The sequence below is a fragment of the Phyllostomus hastatus genome, unplaced genomic scaffold (assembly GCF_019186645.2).
Source record: "Phyllostomus hastatus isolate PE091 unplaced genomic scaffold, TTU_PhHast_1.1 phas_contig_113, whole genome shotgun sequence".
In the NCBI taxonomy this organism is placed as follows: Eukaryota; Metazoa; Chordata; class Mammalia; order Chiroptera; family Phyllostomidae; genus Phyllostomus; species Phyllostomus hastatus.
The window spans coordinates 1,365,953-1,385,440 of record NW_025333530.1 but is presented as its reverse complement, the minus strand read 5'-3'; the positions used below and the strand labels follow the sequence as shown (position 1 = coordinate 1,385,440).

General features: G+C 33.3%; 1 protein-coding gene and 1 pseudogene across 9 annotated transcripts in view; both read right to left on the bottom strand.

The window, feature by feature from the left end:
• The window catches only part of GRIA4 (glutamate ionotropic receptor AMPA type subunit 4), a 384,719-nt gene that overhangs the window by 329,665 nt on the left and 35,566 nt on the right, over positions 1-19,488 (bottom strand). The window lies entirely within an intron of this gene.
• Positions 16,773-17,578, bottom strand: LOC123819503 (annotated as a pseudogene).

Below are 19,488 nucleotides of genomic sequence, written 5' to 3'. Positions count from 1 at the left end.
TCAATTCAGAGATCATGAAGGAATCACTGGATCAAGTGAAATAAACTAGTCAATTAAAGACCAGTACCATATGATCTCACCTATGAGGAACCTGATGAACAAAAACAAACTAATGATCAAAATAGAACCAGAAGCATGGAAACATGGAACAGTCTGACAGGGACCAGAGGGGAGCAGGGGGAATAACAGAGAAAAGAAAAGAAAGTGATTAGTCAAAGAACATGTATGAATGACCCATGATGGGCATAAACAATGATGTGGGGCTTGACTGTGGAAGCAGGGGGTGGGTTGGGCAGAGTAGGGCAAAGGGGGAAAATTGAGACAACTGTAATAGAATAACAATAAAATATTTAAAAAGAAATACTGCTGGGATTACACCTTAAGAATTCTGAAACACCAATTCAAAAGAACCTATGCACCCCAATGTTCATAGCAGCACAATTTACAACAACCACATGCTGAAAGAAACCTAAGTGTGACCATCAGTAAATGAGTGGATCAAAAATATCTGGTATATTTACAGAATGGAATATTACACAGCAGAAAGAAAGAACGAGCTCCCACCCTCTGCAACAGTATGGATGGATCTGGAGAGCATTATGCTAAATGAAATAAATCAGGCAATGGAAAACAAATACCATATGATCTCACCTATAAGCAAATGGAACCTAATCAACCAAACAAAAAAGCAAGCAAAATATAACCGGAGTTATTGAAATAAAGAACAAACTGACAGTAACCAGAGGGGTGGGGGGAAAGGGGTAAAAGGTAAAGAAAGGGAAGGGTCATCAAGGAACGTGTATAAAGGACCCATTCAGAAGAAAGCCAAAGGGTGGAAGTGGTGGTGGGAAAGTGGAGACAACTGTACTTGAACAACAATGAAAACAAAAATTAAAAAACAAAGAAACAAAAACAAACAAAAAACATTAAAAAAATTTTCACAAAATCATACAAGAGGGTAGAAAAACCAAAGGGCAAATCATGTAAGTTTAATTCCAAAGATTTTACTCTTTTGCCTCTTACATCTTGCCTGTCAAATACCTAAAATAAAAAGACTTCTAATTCATTAAAAAAATTTAAAAATTTCAAAAGTAAAAAAAATAAGAAATAATACTTAAAAAAAGAAATCAAGAAGGAATGCACTTATGTTATCTATGTGATTGACTCTTTGATAAAATATAATTAATTTTTGTCATCTCTAGTTTCTGCTCCCAGTTTTTCATAGAGAGTCAGAGAAACAAACTATAAATATTTAGAGAAATAAATTTTTGCAATAACATGGGACCTGGCACATAATAGATATGCAACAAATATTTAAATGGAATAATGAAAAAGTAAGGTAGAATAAATAAAAATAATAAATTGTTCTTTGAGATCTAAATTTAACTAAAATGGTTTCTTTAATTTTTTTCCTTTTAAGTAGAGATACAACCATTATTAATATATTGTCATTAATATCTACATTTAAAAACCTCTCAGGATATGGTTCAAAATTATCCAATACACAGCCTCACCCTCTAATAGCTACTACTTTGCCTTTATACAGAAAAAAACATTAAAATCATATATAAAGATTGGAACAGCACTTGGTTGATGAATAACTGCATTTCATTTGGTTGATCACTAATTATTATTCCCTGTCCAGGTGCAAGCTATGACCAGAATCCTTCCTGGCCAACAGCAGCCATCCATCACATACCTGTATGCAAGTAAGCATAAATGTTCCTTGAAAAATGGCCTGGAGACAAAATTTGAGCTACTTTCTTTCTGTGGAAATGTCTTATCAACATTAAATTTATTGTAGTAAGTGTATCACAAATAGGTATGCTGTGTTAATATATTCTTAATTTTGTTCAAATACCCATGGGGTCATTTTTACATAAACTTTTCCTCAAAAGGGAGTTTTTAAATTCCAGTGAGAATTGGGATAGTAGCAGTACATTATATATATTATTTTGGCTCTATTAAACACATGAAGTCATAGCTTTCTTTATATATTATACTTGACAAAATCACGTCACACCTGTGCTTCCCACTTTCTGGGCTCCTTCTGTTTCCAGCTGCCAGCACCTTACACTATGCCCTGGCCACTTGCAGAGTCCCCCAAAGTCTGCCACCTGTCCCATTCTCCACAGCCAATCCTTCCTCAAGAATAGACTACTAGTTAAAAACCTGGGATCTGAGCCAGCATATTTGGTCCAAACCTCAGCTCTACCATTTAATACATGTACCAGTAGGACAAGTTACTGAAACAGAGAGGCTCAGTTTCTTTATGTCAAATGGGAATAAAAATATCTCATAAGATAGTTGTGAGTCTTAAGTTTATATGTGTAAAACACTTAAAATGATGTTTGGTACACAGTAAGAACCATATCGTTTTTAGTCATTATTATTCCAGATAAGTATTCAGATAAAGAATTCACAAGAATATATTTTACCTATTTGCATGTATAAAAGATAATAGTCAATGATTTATTTCTTAAGATAATGGAACACATTTCTAGCAAAGTTCGTGAGTCAGAGGAGGCCAAGAGACCTTCTTTTTAAGTACTGACAGGTTACAATATAAATGTTATATAATCACCTACTACCTCCCTTGGTAAGCTGATACTCTTATTATTGACCTGTATTTAATGACACAACAAAAGTTTACTACAGCAAAGAATCTATTTGCCATACTGATGCGTTAGAAAATAAAAAGATGAAAATATTGAAGTAGCCAAAATATCATTAATTCTCTAATAATGCCAAGGTGGCACTTTTTGATACTGAGAAAATGACTAAGAAGCAATTAAACTGTCTTATATTATAATTTAACTCTCAAAAAATCAATGACAGAAAATTTCAAAAATTTCTCTTTATAAATATCAGAGTATATTTTTCCTTTTAGAAGTTGCTAGATAAAGTTAAAAATATTTTTAATTAATTTGTGGGCAGATATTTTGTCACTACCCCAAATTAATTCCTTTAGAATTATCTCCCAAATTTTGCCTAATTATCTCCCAAATAGTGCCAGTTTAAATTTGAATAAATTAATTGAAAGTGGTTCTTATAATTGCTTATCATTTTTTAAATGGAATCAAATGTTTGGATATTTGGGGCATCATTAAACAAAATGAAAATCACCTAAATTTGATTCAGTTGTGAGGTGCATATTTTAAAAAATTAAAATAAGATTATTTTTCAACCAACAAAAATAATTGTGTCTAAGATTCTTTGACATCTTACCAATACAAGTACTTGTTCCTGCAATAATTTCTTTTCTGAACTGGCCAGAATAGTGGACAAACTGAATCACTTGTTTAACTAATAAGATTGTTAACTGGATATTTTAGCAAGTTATTTTACAAACAGAAAAGACTACTACTGCTTCTGTCACATAAAAGAGAGCCAGGTAATAACATTGGCAATGTGAATCAAAGCTAGAAAATATATATAATACAGCTAGAGCTCTTGGGAGGCACAGCAGTAACAATGTCCAAGAGGAAGTGTGCATATATTCCTTAAACCCAGGAGTGACCCAGCTCTGAACAGAAAACCCAAATGTGTGTCAGAAATCCTGAATAAAAACTATTCTAAAGAAGACACAATCCAGAAGCCACAAGAAAAGAATTTCACAAATTTCACTAATGAAAAATATGCACTTCTAAAAACAATAGATGCTTTAAAATATTGAAAGGCACATGACAACCTAGAATAAAACATTTGCATTATATATATTAGACTAAGGTTTAACATCCTAAATGTGCACAGACAGCTAGAGAAGAAATCTAAAACTCAAAAGGAAAAAAGACAAAGGAGATGAACAAGCAATTATGTTTTAGCAATACAAATGACCAAAAAAATCAAAGGTCATGCTAGTAATCCAAGAATGCAAATTAAAACAGCAATGAGTAACTTTTTTTTCCTACTGGACTGACAAAAAAAGAAAAAAAAAGATCCAGTGTTAGTAAAGGTCAGCATCAAATGGCATTCTCAGGGAGAGTGTAGCTTGGTTTTATTACTGGAGAGTAAATGGCAGCACCTTTATAGAGATAAAGATGCTGTTCCAGGAAAGTCCAACTCTAGGGATTGATTCCAATGATAATTATAACAGCTAAGCTTAACTAAGCACTTATTATGTGCTAGATTCCACACCAGGTACATTTCAAGGACCACCTCATTTACATAACAATATAGCCTGTTGAATGTAGGCCTCTAATTATCTCCAAAAGGAGAAACTGAGGCTTAGGGAAGTTAAGTTTTCCCAGCTAATATTTCCTGAGGTGAAGATTTAAACCAGTCTGATTCCAGAGCCTGCACAAATAACTCCCTCTAACGTGTCTCACATATGTACATGAGGAAAATTATATGTATATATACATATGTATGTCAGCATTATAACATATCATATACCTATCTATATGTCAGCATTATTATACTATGCAAACTTTTACATATTAAAAATTGTTTGAGTAAACTGATGGACTTGATATAGTTTGTTTTTTAGATAGTTATCTTTTTAAATATTTTTATTCTCAGAGGCATGAGTATAATTATTGGTATTATATGACAATGCTTCATTATAAAGGTATAAAAATATTTTGAATATCTGCCATGTAAATGTTTTGGCAAAATTGCTTTTGTTCACAACTTTTTAGGTATTATTATCAGGTGTGTTTTGTTTCCTATGTCATAGCTACAAAGTAGCAGGCAATATGGCTTGAGCTATAGTATGAGTGACGCTACAGTGATTTGTATATCTAGAGTTTACAGAACAGAGGGCTTGTCCAGCATTCCTGTCACTGACTTTCACAAAACTTCTGCCTCAGCCTGGAACTGCTTTTAACCACCATCTTTTAAAAGATATTTTACTTTCTCTCACATCACTTACTTTTATCAAAGTATCTTTCTATAATGGATTCTTTCTTTGTTAGGTGGCATTTGCTTTATTATTATGTAATGTTTCCCATCTTTCTGAAAATAATACTTCAGAATGAATGAGGAAAAACATTTTTATCCCCCCAAATTCAGTACTTTCACATTACTATGGCCCTGTACACTGTGGCTCTGTCCCATAATTCCGATAGATTCCCATTTCCTCCCAATCTGGACCTCTCTCCACTTGGGTCTCTTGGCCTTCTTACTTCCCACCCTGTTCCACTCCCTGCCATATGCTAGGTGCATTTCTGTCACCGTGTGTGTCCATGCTTTGTCATAAAATGCAGCTCTCCATTCCTTATCTTGATTATTTTAGTATTGGAAAAAGCATGCGGTTACAAGTCAGTAAGTAGACCTAGGGTTGACTTCCTGTTCCACTTGGAGATCAGTGAGCTTGGGCAAATACTCAACTTACCTGACTCAGTTTTCTCGATCATAAAATTGATATTTATAAGGGTTCATTAAGGTGATATATTTGATCATCAAATTTCTAATCAAGTATAGAGTAGCCAATATGTGCATGACCCATTATTACTTTATGATTCAAATAAAATTTCATCTCCTTTGTTAAGTCTTGCCTAACTTGTCACATCACATTTTTTTACCCTTGTTAACTACTGAGTAGTTATTTTAACGTTCATTTGCCACACACACACATTTTTCATGGCTGAAAGTTTTATATTACCTCAACTTTATAGTGCCTTAATGGTTGTACTGTAACAAGTAATTTATTAAGGTTTTTAAAATAGAAATATACAAGCCTTTTTCAAAAATCAAATAATATAGAAAGTCCTATAATGATTAAAAATCTGTGTCATTTTTTTGAAATATTGTATCCCCTATATCAATCACCCAAATTTAAGTTATCAAAAATTTGTTATTCTACTTATCCATTCCCTTCTCTTTCTTACCCTGTATCAACTAGACTATATTTAAAAGTGAAGTCCAAATAATGTTATTTTGTTATATTATATACCAGTCCCTAAAAAGAATTAAGCATGAATTTCCTTAAAAAGTATGAAAATTTTTATTATGTGTATGATGCCATTATCTTACCTAACATAATTCATTGATTTCACCTTAAATTCAGCCCATATTCATATTTTCCTATTTACTTCAAAAGGCTACTTGAATCAGAACCCAAGCAATATCCATATAATACACATTACATTTAATTTTTTGTGTCTTCAGTCTCTTGATTTTGACATGTTCTAAAGGTAATGAAATTTTTAAATTTATTTTTCATTGAATTTATTGGGGTGTCATTGGTTAATAAAATTATATACAATTCAGGTATACAATTTTATTATATCTTCATACAGATATAATACATCTTCTGTATGGTGTATTGTGTGTTCACCACCCCAAGTCAAGTCTCATTCCATCAGCATTTATCCCTCTTTTACTTACCTTCACCTTCACCAACCCCTCCTTCCCTCTGGCAATCGCCATACTGTTGTCTGTGTCAAGGAGCCTTTTCTTTTTTTTCTTTGCTTAATCCCTTCTTCCCTAATTAGAGCCTTTAGTTTTAAATTTATGTTCTTTCCACTGAATTATCCCTTTTTATTTTACGGTAAGTTTTCCAATTCTCCTTTCAGTCTTATGTTACAGGATTTCCTCAAAAGCCTGGTGATGCTTTCCTATTCATATTTAAAAATAGGCAAGAACATAATCCTGGGTCTCAGTGAACATAGTAGGAGCTTGTAAATTGACGAGCTTTATTTGAGGCTGTCTGTCAGAAGCCTTTTGGCCTCAGATAGCAGAATAATTAAGCAAAGTGGCTTAAACAGTGTGGAACATCTGCAGACATGGAGGTAGGCTATTCCAAGTTTAATTCATAAATTCAATGGTGCTATTTAAAGTAGAGGTTCATAGGCTTGTCCTTTATTCAAAAATGGTTATAAAAATTCCAGGTATCCTATGTAGACATGACAAATAGGATGAAGAAAAAGGGTGCTTCCTTCTAAGACTTTTTTTAACCTTAGATAAACTTTTTCCAGAAGTATTTCAAGACATCATCACATTTTATTTTTCAGGGTTGGGTGAAACACTCATTGCCAAGATATAAGGAGCCTTCAAAAGTGAGTATTGGACACCTTAAGCCTTGATGGTGACAGCCAAACCCTACCCTGCCAACAGGCAAAAGCTGGAGAGGTCGTAGATGATTTTGAGGTAAATAACCCACTGCAGCCATCAAATGGGGGTTGAATGAGGAACCGACTAATATTCTGGAACTCCCAGGTATTTTTGTTTCATGAATCTCCTTAGAGTTCAGCTGAGTTTGTTGTCTCGCTCTTGGCTTTGTTTCTGTGAACACCATAAGATATAATGATGGCTTTTTCCTATTATCTTCGTTAATGTGAATTTATGTCATGAATATGATTTTGTTACGGTTTTTGAAGAAGAGATTAATGTGTGAACTCAGTCTATCATTTTGATCTGGAAGTTCAGAATTCAATTAGAATAGCAGTTTTGATTACTCACATATGTTTATAACTAATGTTTAAGGAGGAAATTATGAGTTCATTACACTTTTCCATAGAAACATCCCTTAGAAAGCTCCACATAAAATTTTACAATGGCGCAAGAAAGTCTTTGTTCATATCACACCTGAGTCTTATATTCCTGTAAATTTTTTCCTGTACCAACATTGTCAAATGTCATTACCAAAATAATTTATCTCACCTGTTTTTTAATTTATGAGTAATTTTCCCTTCTTGCCCTCATTTCTTTCTGCATGAAATTATTCATATTGGATTCATAGACCTCTACCTGTTTATCCCAACAGAAAGCACCCCTTTTAACCTTATGTCTATGTCTTTTTATATAAAAGATTGAACTCTCTTTTCTTTTTCTAGACATTCTACAGATTTTCCTTGTGATAAAATAGGTTATTTTATAAATACCAGGCTATTTGAAATACTCTGCTTAAAGTCCAGTTAATTGTTATTCTGAATCTTATTTTTACAGTGTAGACTACAGATTTTAAAAAAATATCCAGTATGAAAAATAAAAATTCAGTTCTTAGTGCATCTTTATTCTATAAACTTACAGCAAGAAGTTAATTGATCTAAAGTCATATTTCATTCCTATTACTATGACGTAAACCTAAAAAGTGGTACTTAAATATTAAGAACCAATATTTGTAATTTATTGAAATACCTTATTGCAAAATGAATCGTACTCCTCTGTGTAAAATCATGATGTTCTTTTACAAAGGATAATAGTCCAAGCTCAGCTACCTCCCACTGCACAAATGCTTCAGGTTTGTAGATACATGCACAGCATAAAGTGTAATTTTTAAAACATTTCTATACTCCTAAGTGCTGAAAATAATAAATTCAACATAGTTTCAAAAAAAATTGGAGAATGTTTTGTACTTTTGTATACTAGGTTTGCTGATTTTCTTCAAACAGGTCAACAATGTTTACATCACTAGAAATAGTTCTTTAGTTAACAGAATAAATTGTTTAATAAGTTTAATCTTTTCTGGGACATGATGACAATGTACACTACATAATTTGTATGTTGAAATGTATATATCATACTGACTTCTATGCATATTCCAGTAATACTAGTGATTACTTAGCAACTAGGAAAGACAAGATACTCAAACATTTTTTAAGTTGAGATTATGTGACATTCACATTAATATTCTTTAACTTTTTATATTCTACAATATCTATGAAATATGCTAGGTAGCATCTTGCCTAAAATAATATTTAAAATGAGAAACTATTTAATGATAAGATAGTTGTAAACAGAGTTGATTATCTTCAAAGACAATACAAATCTAAAATTATTTTTGATGAAAAAGAAAATGATTTCTATTTATACTTTCTTTTAATATCTGAATATTATTTTTTCTTTTCATATTTGTTATATTTTTTTCATATACATCTTTTCAGATACACTGTTCTGACTGAGACTTAAATAAATAGATGCTCGTGCCAAACCTCAATTAGGAAGTCTAATATGAAACAGCATATGTTGTTCACCTACCACATAGTGTACATGCCACTGTTTAATCACTTATTCCTTAAGTGTTGTTCTAATCTAAAGCCTTTGAAGGTAAAAGTTTCCTATAGATGAAGAGTTTTACAACAGTAAATAATAAATAGGTTTTAATATTCATAAAAATGAAGTCCATATATTTCTGTATATTCTTAATTCATTGTTTCGTGGTTTTCTCTGTCTTCTACTTTGTGGCTGTCCAAAACACGTGGGAGTGTTATAATTAGGATGTGATACATATATTTTTTTGAAATACACTATGACTTCTCAATGTGAGTTTTACAAAATGGAATATGAAGCAACTCTATGTGACAAAATGTCAGTATTTACACATTGTAAGCAGATAAAGCAGCTATTTTGCTCTTCAAATATAATTATAAGTCCAGGAGAAAAATGCTGAAAATGACATAAATAATCAAATGAAGTTTTCTCTTTCTTGAAGAAGGGAACTGTCTTGTATGTATTGAACATGAGATACATTTTTCTTAATTCTAGTTCTCAGTTCACATTGCCATTGAGTCACTTGGGTGACAGGGTTCAATTGTCCAATGAAAGATATAACTATTGTTGACTGGAATCAATGGACTAATTTTCTGCAATTATGAATTACTATTTAGTAGAAAGTCTCATGAATATATCAAAGTTGTAAGATATAGATCTTTGTGAAGACAAACAAAAGCAAAAAAAATGGAAGGAAACCGTGGAACATAATTCTACTCACTGAATTATCTTAGTCATGCAAACAAATTATCAAAGTCAAAATGTGAAGACTTTTGACTCTTGCAAGTTCATAATAAAAATGTTATGTCAAATTGATTGACAATGTCAATACTCCCACAGTGATAATGTACTAGATATCTCCTAAATAAATAAAATCCACTTTGAAGATTTTATCTTTATAGTATTAGAATCTATTACTATTTATTTACATAATACTCTTTTGTTTTTTTTTTCCCAGAATCTGTGGTGGTGTTAAACTTTAAAGTGCTACAGATAGAAAGCCTTGTGCTGTTCTTTTGATTAGATTTCAGATTGTTGTGTCTACCTGATACATTTCTGGGCAATATATGCTCACAAACTTTATGTCTCAGGCAGCCTGATGAGAATTAGAAACACTGCTAGATATCATTAGTATTGCAGCAATCAGAAGACTCTGAGACATATCTGAGCTGATTTTCCAAAGGATTTGGAAAGACGGTTTAATAGTAACTAAGGCCTTAGCAATGGCTTTTTCCAGCAGTGTTATAGATGAGACCCTGTACCTATTCTCTGGTTTTTGTGATCATTTCTAACATTAGGGTTAGCAGTTCTTAACCAATAATACTAAAGGCAAATAAACAGGTCAATAATACATCTAAGAACCACATTATTCCTTTGTTAACTAAGGAACAGAAAAATGTATCTCAATATTGGTAAAATATTTTTAAAGATTTTATTTATTTATTTTTAGAGAGGGAAGGGAGGGAGAAAGAGAGAGAGAGAGAAACATCAGTGTGCGGTTGCTGGGGGTCATGGCCTGCAACCCAGGCATGTACCCTGACTGGGAATCGAACCTGCAACATTTTGGTTTGCAGCCTGCGCCCAATCCACTGAGCTACACCAGCCAGGGCTCAGTAAAATATTTTTAAAGACTTTTTATTTATTTCTTTTACAAGAAGCCGGAAGGAAGGGAGAGAGGAAGAAAAATATCAATGTGTGGTTGCTTGCTCCCCAGTCGTGTGCCCTCAACTGGGGACCTGGGCTGCAATGCAGTTATGTGCCCTGACTGGGAATAAAACCTGAGGTCCTTTGGTTTGCAGGCTGGCACTCAATCCACTGAGCCACACCAGCCAAGGCTGTAAAATATTTTTTAATACTAAAATTCTTGCAAATAAGGAGAGATGGAAAAACTTAAGCTTGTATCAACTAATAATTATTTTCTTAGGGTAGACTTGTCTATTTTGGAGTTAAGCTCTGGAACTGAGGGTAGCCACACCCACCAGTCTTGTTTCCTTGCTTCTCTGTACATTTTCTACAGCCTCTGTTAGCCTTTAAGATTTAAAGCCTACACTTCATTAATTTATATTGCTTTATTTATTCCTGAATATGTAAACCTATTTCCTTAAATGTACAGATCAAATGGTAGTTTATACTCAGGACTCTAAACCATTTCATTCAATTATCAGTGTACCCTTAGGGTAAACATTCTTCTCTCTGGTTCATTATTGAATTAATAAGCACATATTTTCTGATAGAGAGTCTTCCACCACCAACTCAGTCCAGCATATAATTTTTTTCTTTGTAAATCAGGTTGTTTCCTCTTTGAATGATTAACAATATAAAACACATATGGACATTATTTTTTAAAGAAAACATCACAAACAGTAAACACATACCTATTTCTGATAAACTAATTGCAATGAGGAATCTCAATACCTACAGTAATTGGAAACTTTGACTTTGAGGGAAATAACTCAAGCATACAATCTAAAAGTATTAAAGAAATAGTCTCTTACTGTGCAAAAGAATAGATGTGACTACCAAAGTCTTCATAATACAGAAATAATTCCTGCCACAGTAATTCCTGTCATTTACCCAGTAATTTGCCATGTGGTAATACCCAAATAATCAAGAACACACTCATATTAAAAGACTAATTATAATTGTATATATAAAAAGAAGTCTTTTGTAAATTATATTTCTATTATTAATAAAAACCTATTTAGAAAGGGGAAAGAGTGATAGTAATGTGGACAGAATAAACAGAGGTTTAAATGTGTGGATATTGCCCTTGTTAAAGTTGAGAAAAAGATTTCTACAAAGTTTGTTTGCACAAACCCCCTGCTGTTTGCCATGTTCAAGCACACATCCTTTTATTAATGACATTAGAAAGAGAAAAGCCAAGTAGAAGTTAAATAAATATATTAGGGAAGGAAGTATAAATGATCTAGATAGCTCCACCTTGGAGAAGACACAGGAGGAGTCTATCAGGGGTTTGTGAGTGGGACAACAGACAAGGACAGAGGGCAGTGCTCCTGAGCTTGGATTTACGCATCTGTACTGAGCCTTGTTGTTCTGGAACTTACTAGATATTCAGACCTGTCACTTGCCCTGAGGGTTTTCTCAGTCCTTGTAAGAAAGGTACGCAGTCCATGCTGGTTTATCTGGTGGTTATTGCTTCACATAAGAAAACCTGGACTAGGACATTGGGGATGTGTGAATTGGGTGATTGGCAACTTTACCAAATTGATGTCATAATTGCCCTCCTTCTCACTGCTAAATCCACCCCCCCAAAAGCTAGAATAAGTAGAGAAAGAAGTTAGCACTGTGAACAATATAGTTGATAATGTTTTGTTAACACATAACATTATTGTTCTTACTATTCTTAATGTTTTCAAACCATCATTTTTTTCTACAAAATGGAAATGAACAAATGAAAATGGAATGAAAACAAAGAACAACTCAAAACACTTCTCACTCACCACCTATCTAACCCACCTGTCTTTACTTATTCCCCAAGACTTAAATATATTATATCCTCTAGGATGCTTTGCCTGCCATCATGCTTCTTAACTTTTCTTCCTCCATCCAAGCATTTTCACACCCTGGATACCTTTCTATCATAGCACTGACAATATTAGGTTCACCCAGAAAGATTTTTCTGGAAAGCCCTCATGGACATTCAACTGAATATGACCTGGTTGGTTTGTCAGTATAGCATAATATTGAATCAATCAATACCATGGATTCATGTACAAATAAACATGACCTAATATTGTATTTATAAAAAAAAGTAGCCCATTTATTTTCTCTGAAGTTCTCAGAATTGAGGAGGCTTTACATTACCTGGAGAACCAATTTTCTAAAACTGTTGGGTGGGTAGTCTATTCCTCTTCACATTCAGCTTAAGTACAAATAAAGAAACATATACTTAAAAAACTTCCTCAGAGTTAGGAGCAGGTGTCCTCATATTACTAGTTACACTAGAAGTCTATATTAAACTGGAAAGCATCTAGGTATAAATTAAGTCCTTGAGAAGCTCAGCCTAGATAAGGAACCTGAGCAGGCCCTAGTGATATTCTCTCCATTGTTTGTGTCTTCCCAGGAATGCTGTCATTTAATTGTCCCATTTTCCTTTTTTCTTCTCTTCTTTCCTGTTTCTACTTAGAATGATCTGAAACCTCATTATGTGCTATATGCTTGACTGATTCTAAAAAACCATCGACATATTATGCTGAGTGAAATAAGCCTGTCAGAGAGAGACAAATACCATATGATCTCACTCATATGTGGAATCTAACCAACAAACTGAACTAACAAGGAAAATAGAGACAAGTTGATAAACGGCAAGCATGATGACAGCTAAGGTTGGAGGGAAGTTAGAGAGTGGAGGGACTGAGCAAAAAGGACAGAAGACTCAAGGACATGGACAACAGTGTGGTGACTGCTGGGCAGGGTATGGTATAAGGTGACTAAATGATAATGGAAAAAATACAATAATGAAAAAGAATTAGGATAAAAAAATTTAAAAAAAATGTTGAGTTCTCAATACAACGAGATGTTGAATATAGCTCTTAAAATATCACTACATCTCAATTCATTTTTAAGGGCATAGAATTTTTCAGTAATTGTCTTAGTGTACCTTACAAAAAAGGAATTTTTATGCCTAATAATAACTAAACTATCTAGACAGTCTCTCCTTTGTGGAAATGACATCAATATTATTTGAAGCGCTAAATTAAGTTAAAGGTTGGTAAAATGACCCACTTTGTGTGTAAAATTTGGACCTGTTTCATCAGCAATACTTAATTACTATATTGGACTTAAAGTGACACTCCCATTAATTAGCTCAGGGACTAGCATTAATCATTCTTTTGGCATTATAGCAATTCACATTACAGAGAAGCTGATATGGGAATGATAAATGACAACAGGCTACTAAAATTGTTAACTATCTATTGAGTCAAATTAATGCAACCCCAAACAGCAGTGTGCTGATGAAAACATTGCAGTGACATGGTAACAATACAAAGTGTTATCAAGTGTCATAAACAATTTGAGAAACTTGTCTGTACACAAGGAAGCCAAAATGTGGGTCTTCTTTAGGGAAGGACTTAAATGGTTCAAGTACATCCCACCAAATTAAATCTAGATAAGTGGTTCTCAAACATGACTGATCACCCAAATTATCTAGAAGTTTTTCTAAAAAGGAGTTTTGTGTCCTTCTCCTTCCTTCCATCGGTTTCCTCACCAATGTTTCTGAATTGATATATTTGTGTATTTTTATAAATATCTCAGGTGGTTGTGATGCATGTTTGGGAAACACAAATTTAGAATATAAGTGTACAATACACATGCTTTAGTTCACTCAATGCAGCTGTGTGTTGCAAAGGTGTTGCGTGCCGATTCAAAGTGTGGCATTATTTGAAGGAAGTCGTATTTAAAATGTCTTTGCCGAATAGTATTTTCATTGACTATCAGTTAAGCATTAAAATTCACATTTTGTGAATTTCCATGTATACCAATTCTAAGAATTTTTTCTGCTTGTATTTACTGATCTGCCTGAAATTTGAGTTTTAAAATATAAAAGTTATAAGATTTGGATTTCTTATAAATTTCTGGTTTCAGTCAGTTAAATTGCAAAATTTTTGCCCTAATAGCCATGTATTTTCCCAGATTGTGTCTATCATATTGACTAATATGATTTTGCTATTCAAGGGTCTGTTGAAGATAATTTGTGTATTATTCACACAGTGTCTAATTTTAGTGAGATATTTACATACAATATTTTTTAAAGATTTCTACAAGAAAAGCTAGCTTGTAATTTGAAAGTTTAAAGTAAATGTGCTTCATGCACCATCTGAATACATGGTCTACATACTTATTAAAAACTCTAGATCCTGGGCCCTATCCCAGACCAGCTGAATGAATGTACCTGAGGCTAAGTTGAGGAATTCATAGGATTAAAAAGTGTCTTTCCACTCCATCCAGAGATTCTTAAGTATACTAAAAGTTGAAACTCTCTGGTCAGACTGTAAAATTTTTATTTGGCTTGATGTTTAAGAGTTTTATGTTGTTGTCTTTTTCAATAATGGAAACTTGTTTTATACTTTTTGGTTGTTACATAATAAAATATTTAAAATCTTATACATTTTCATAATTGGTGTCCTATTTTCCATTCTCAGCAATTACTTTAAATATAAGGAAGCCTAAAAGGCACTGTAGATGCTTGGAATTCCCACTGCATGGAAATAGAACAATCTGCTTTATTTTATCTGACAGTCAGTCCCTCTCTCCAGAAAGGTGAAACTTTCAAAAACAAAAAAAATATTTTCACTATATTCAAATTACAATTTTCTAACATTTGTAGAACAGTTTAATGAAACATCATTTACTTCTTGTCCTAACATTCAGAAAGACTGAGTGAATAATTTGGCATTTTTTCCTAAAAGGCTTCTCCTCATGTAATCATTTATATGGTTGAGACAATGTTATATACATGTTTTTGAGTTTCATATTTACCTTAATATTTTCTCTAAGAGCTATTTTCTTAGATAATACAAAATTATTGGTATCCTTTCAGTGTTTTCATATGAATTGATTGTGTGGATGATTCATTATTTCAGTAGTCATTCTGTTATATCTGTACCTTTAGGTTGCATTCAAATTTTCAATAATATAAATAATGCTGAAATCTACTTCCATGTTGTTGAAGTATTTAGTAATTTATGGCCAAAGGCTATGAATATTTAAAATTTCTTGATATATAAAATTGTTTTTCAGAAAGCTGAAACCAATTTAAACTTTCTCTATTAGTGCATGATAAAGCCAATGTATGAAATCTCACAAGTCTTAATGTTTAGTCTTTTTTGAATTTAGTTAATTTGTTATAAATAGGCATGTGCCTTTTCATAGGCTATTTTTAGTTACATGACAAAAAATAAAGGTCGCATTCATGGGCCAATGTTAATGTATAACAAAAAGAAAGCCAAAGCACTTTATTTCTGTCTTAAATCTTGTCTGTCAAATAGGACTGTCAGACCAATGAAATAACAATAAACACTAGTAAAATACAATCAGAGATTAAGAATTGGATGAAATAATTTTAATGACACACATTATTTTCTAAATGAATTTAAGTTTTATCCTGTTTTTCAAAAACCTTATAAATGTAAATGCTAAACAGTCTCAGAGATACTTAGCTAAAATATATATATATTTACATTACATATAAATACATTAAATACTTTACTACTTTACTATACTTTACTTTTAAATGCATTATTTCTAAATATATTATAGCTTTATTCCTCTTCTAATCTATTATGATTTACTATTACTAATATTTATAATTTATTTATAGTTATTTATATATGTCAATAATATGTTTGGTGTGTGAAGATTTAGAAGAACTTCACTGTGACATAATTTATACAGTTCTAATTAGCAAGCAACCTTTCTTATCTTTTTTTGACTTATTAACAGGTGCTTGCAGTTTTCTCACTTTAACAAAAACTCAAGTTGTAAACTTTTATTACAAGTTAAATATAAGATTCTTAAAAATCTGAACTTGACCACATGTGTAAAAATTTTAAATTTTTGAAGGTGCATTGAGAAAAACCAGACTTTAAAACAAAATGTCATTACCAAAAAGAGACTTTTTTATGTAAAAAATAATAAAAAAACTCATGCTGCAAATATAATGCAGATAATTCTAGTTACCCGGTCAACGGGCAAAAAGCAAGCACTTAAGGCCTCCAGCTCCAATCTTTTGTTAATTTCTTATTGTTGGAATTTCATATTAAGTTATTCTTGTTGGATGACTAAACCAGATAATGGTAGAGATGGTAAACCGGCATTTACTCAGCCTCACCTTGCTCATCCTAGGGAAAGGATGAATTTTCAGCTGGTGAATAAGCTGCTTTTGTGTTTCTGCCATCTTGTGGTTTAGGATTTTCTGTCCTGGGGGTTTGCATAGGTAATTGAGGTTGCCATGGTACTGACATTGAGGTGGCTGCTGACCTTGGGCCTCCTCTCCTTTTCATTGTCTTCTTCATTGCCATCCCCTCTAGGCTGTCTTTGGTGAGGAGGGCCCCTGTGGAACATGATCTATAGCCCCCCACATATACTGTCTCACTGGTCTACCTTGTACTCTTGCATCCTAGTCATCAGCACCCTCCATCACTTCCCCCTGCACAGGAGGGTTGGAATACTGTGGTGGACTACCATAGGGTCTCCACATGTAGTTAGGTGGGAACCCTCACTTGCCATAGGGTTGGCGCTCTTCGGCCAGGGCTTCTGGAACATTCTCCAAACCCTCATTCTTTTCCCTACTCTCAAATTCTGAATTCTACTGGTAATTGGGAGGAGGACCCCATGCAGACATGCATAGCATCTGTAATGGTTGCATTCTGCTGCATATGTACTGCCTTGTACTCTAACTCCATTGGGACCCATAATGTGTTGCCTCCACTCTTTTCTCCTTCAACAACATCAAACTTCATAGTCTCTTCATCTGCTACATTACAAGGTACTTTTGTGGGATTGTTCTTTATGGCAGTCTGGTGCACAAATACATCTTAGTGTCATCCCTGTTGATGAAACTATATCTGTTTCTTACATTAAACCATTTTACTGTTCCCAAATCCTGCCTTTCAATGAACATCTTGTCTCTCTCATTCCCCTCTAATCCTAGCAGGTGCCACATATGAGTTATAAGAAGCCCCCTAACCTCCAGTCCCTTCCTGCTGTCCACAGGTACATGGCCTGATGTCTCATTGCTGAGGGTGGAGCCATGCAGGCATGGAGGTTGGAGGCTGAGTGGCTGCTGGGTCGCAACTTAGCTGCTCATGGTTGCAGTGGTGGTGACTCTAACCAGCTTGGGCAGTGGATCCTCTCAAGCATGATGGTTGGTAACTGGGCAGGTGGTAGAGGTTCACTGGGTTAGGGCTCTCTGGGCCTGCTTTCTGCTTCCACCTCTGATGGAATTCACTGGACCTTTCTTATCTTGTGTAATGCTATTTTGCAATAACACCAACTCTGTCTAAAAACCATCATAGCATGAGCAAAGCAATGAAGATCAAGGAGTGGTGGGGTCAGGATGCCTAAAGTGGACATGTGCCCTGCCTTCCATTAGCTGTGACACCCTAGGCAAATTTGTTAGTTTTCTGTTCTGCAGTGTTTAAGATGCCAGTGATAATAGTCCTTATTCAAGGAGTAAAAAGAATTAAATGAGCTATGAGGCACAGGCTGAAAGCTTACAAAAGTGATGAGTCCATGCTGGTTTTCCATGTTATAATTTTTAATTGTTTCCCTTCCACCCTCCTTATTTCTCGTTTTATTCTCCAGAATCTTTTACTCTCTTCCTCCATCTTCCCTTTCTTGGCTTCTCTTTGCATTTCCTGATACTTTTTCAAATATTATCTTTCTGAACTCTCTGAGGTATTTGAATACATTGTCTTATGCACAGTATAAAACACTATTTTTATACATTATAAGAAACAGCTTATAATAATTGACAATATATAATATTTTATTATACAAATGACCAGTTTATATTTTCATATTATCTATTTTTATTTCCTTGGTTCTGTTAATATTTTCTATCTTTTTTATGATTTATATACTCTTTAGACTTTTCCTGACTAGTAACCTGGAGGAAATATGAACTGGTAGTTACCTTTATAACTCCACATAACATGCTTATTTCTCAGTGTATTGACTTGAGTCATTAACAGTGTCTTTATCATATTTTACTCTGTCATCTTCTTTCTGTTGTTCACTTTTGTAAACTTATTGTCTTTTTGTAATAGTGTTGTTCACTTTTGTAAACTTATTGTCTTTTTGTAATAGTGAAATATCTTTAATTGTTTTACTATATTTCAAGAATTAAACATGCTTCAATTTTCAACAATAATTATTAGAGCTTTATGACTAATGTAATTTAAATAATTATATTTACCAACATATCTTCAATACCATAAGTTTCTTACTAAGTTTAAGTACTTGATAAAACTTTATTGAAATTTATTTTCTAGTATTGCTTTTAAGAAGAGCTAACTGGTCATTTATGTCCTGAATTATTGCATGTTTGATATGATTTGTATATCAAAGTAACCACATAGCTTGGTAACACATACTTAACTAACAGTTTTTCCCTCAATACCTGTAGATTATGTCACATTGCTTTCTCATAGCTAATATAGGTAAGAAGATGTGTGAGACTAACCTGGGATACTTTTTTTCTTATAGATAACCTCCCTCATTTTTCCTCATGGCTGATAGGAATATTTCTTTACCCCAGCTTCAAAATGTTGACCAGAGCATTTCTTAGCCACTGTCTATTAAATTTGCTTAAATTATAACAAACTTTTGGACTTCCAGTCAAAGTGGAGGTGTAGGTAAACATGGCTTGCCTCCTCAAAAAACCACAGCAAAAATTACAACTAAACTACAAAACCACTATCATCAGAAAATCAAGCTGTACGGAAGTCTAACAACCAAAGAATTAAAGAAATCACATTCACTCAGATAGAAGGGAGGGAGGGGCAAAGACACCAAGACGTGGAATGAGAG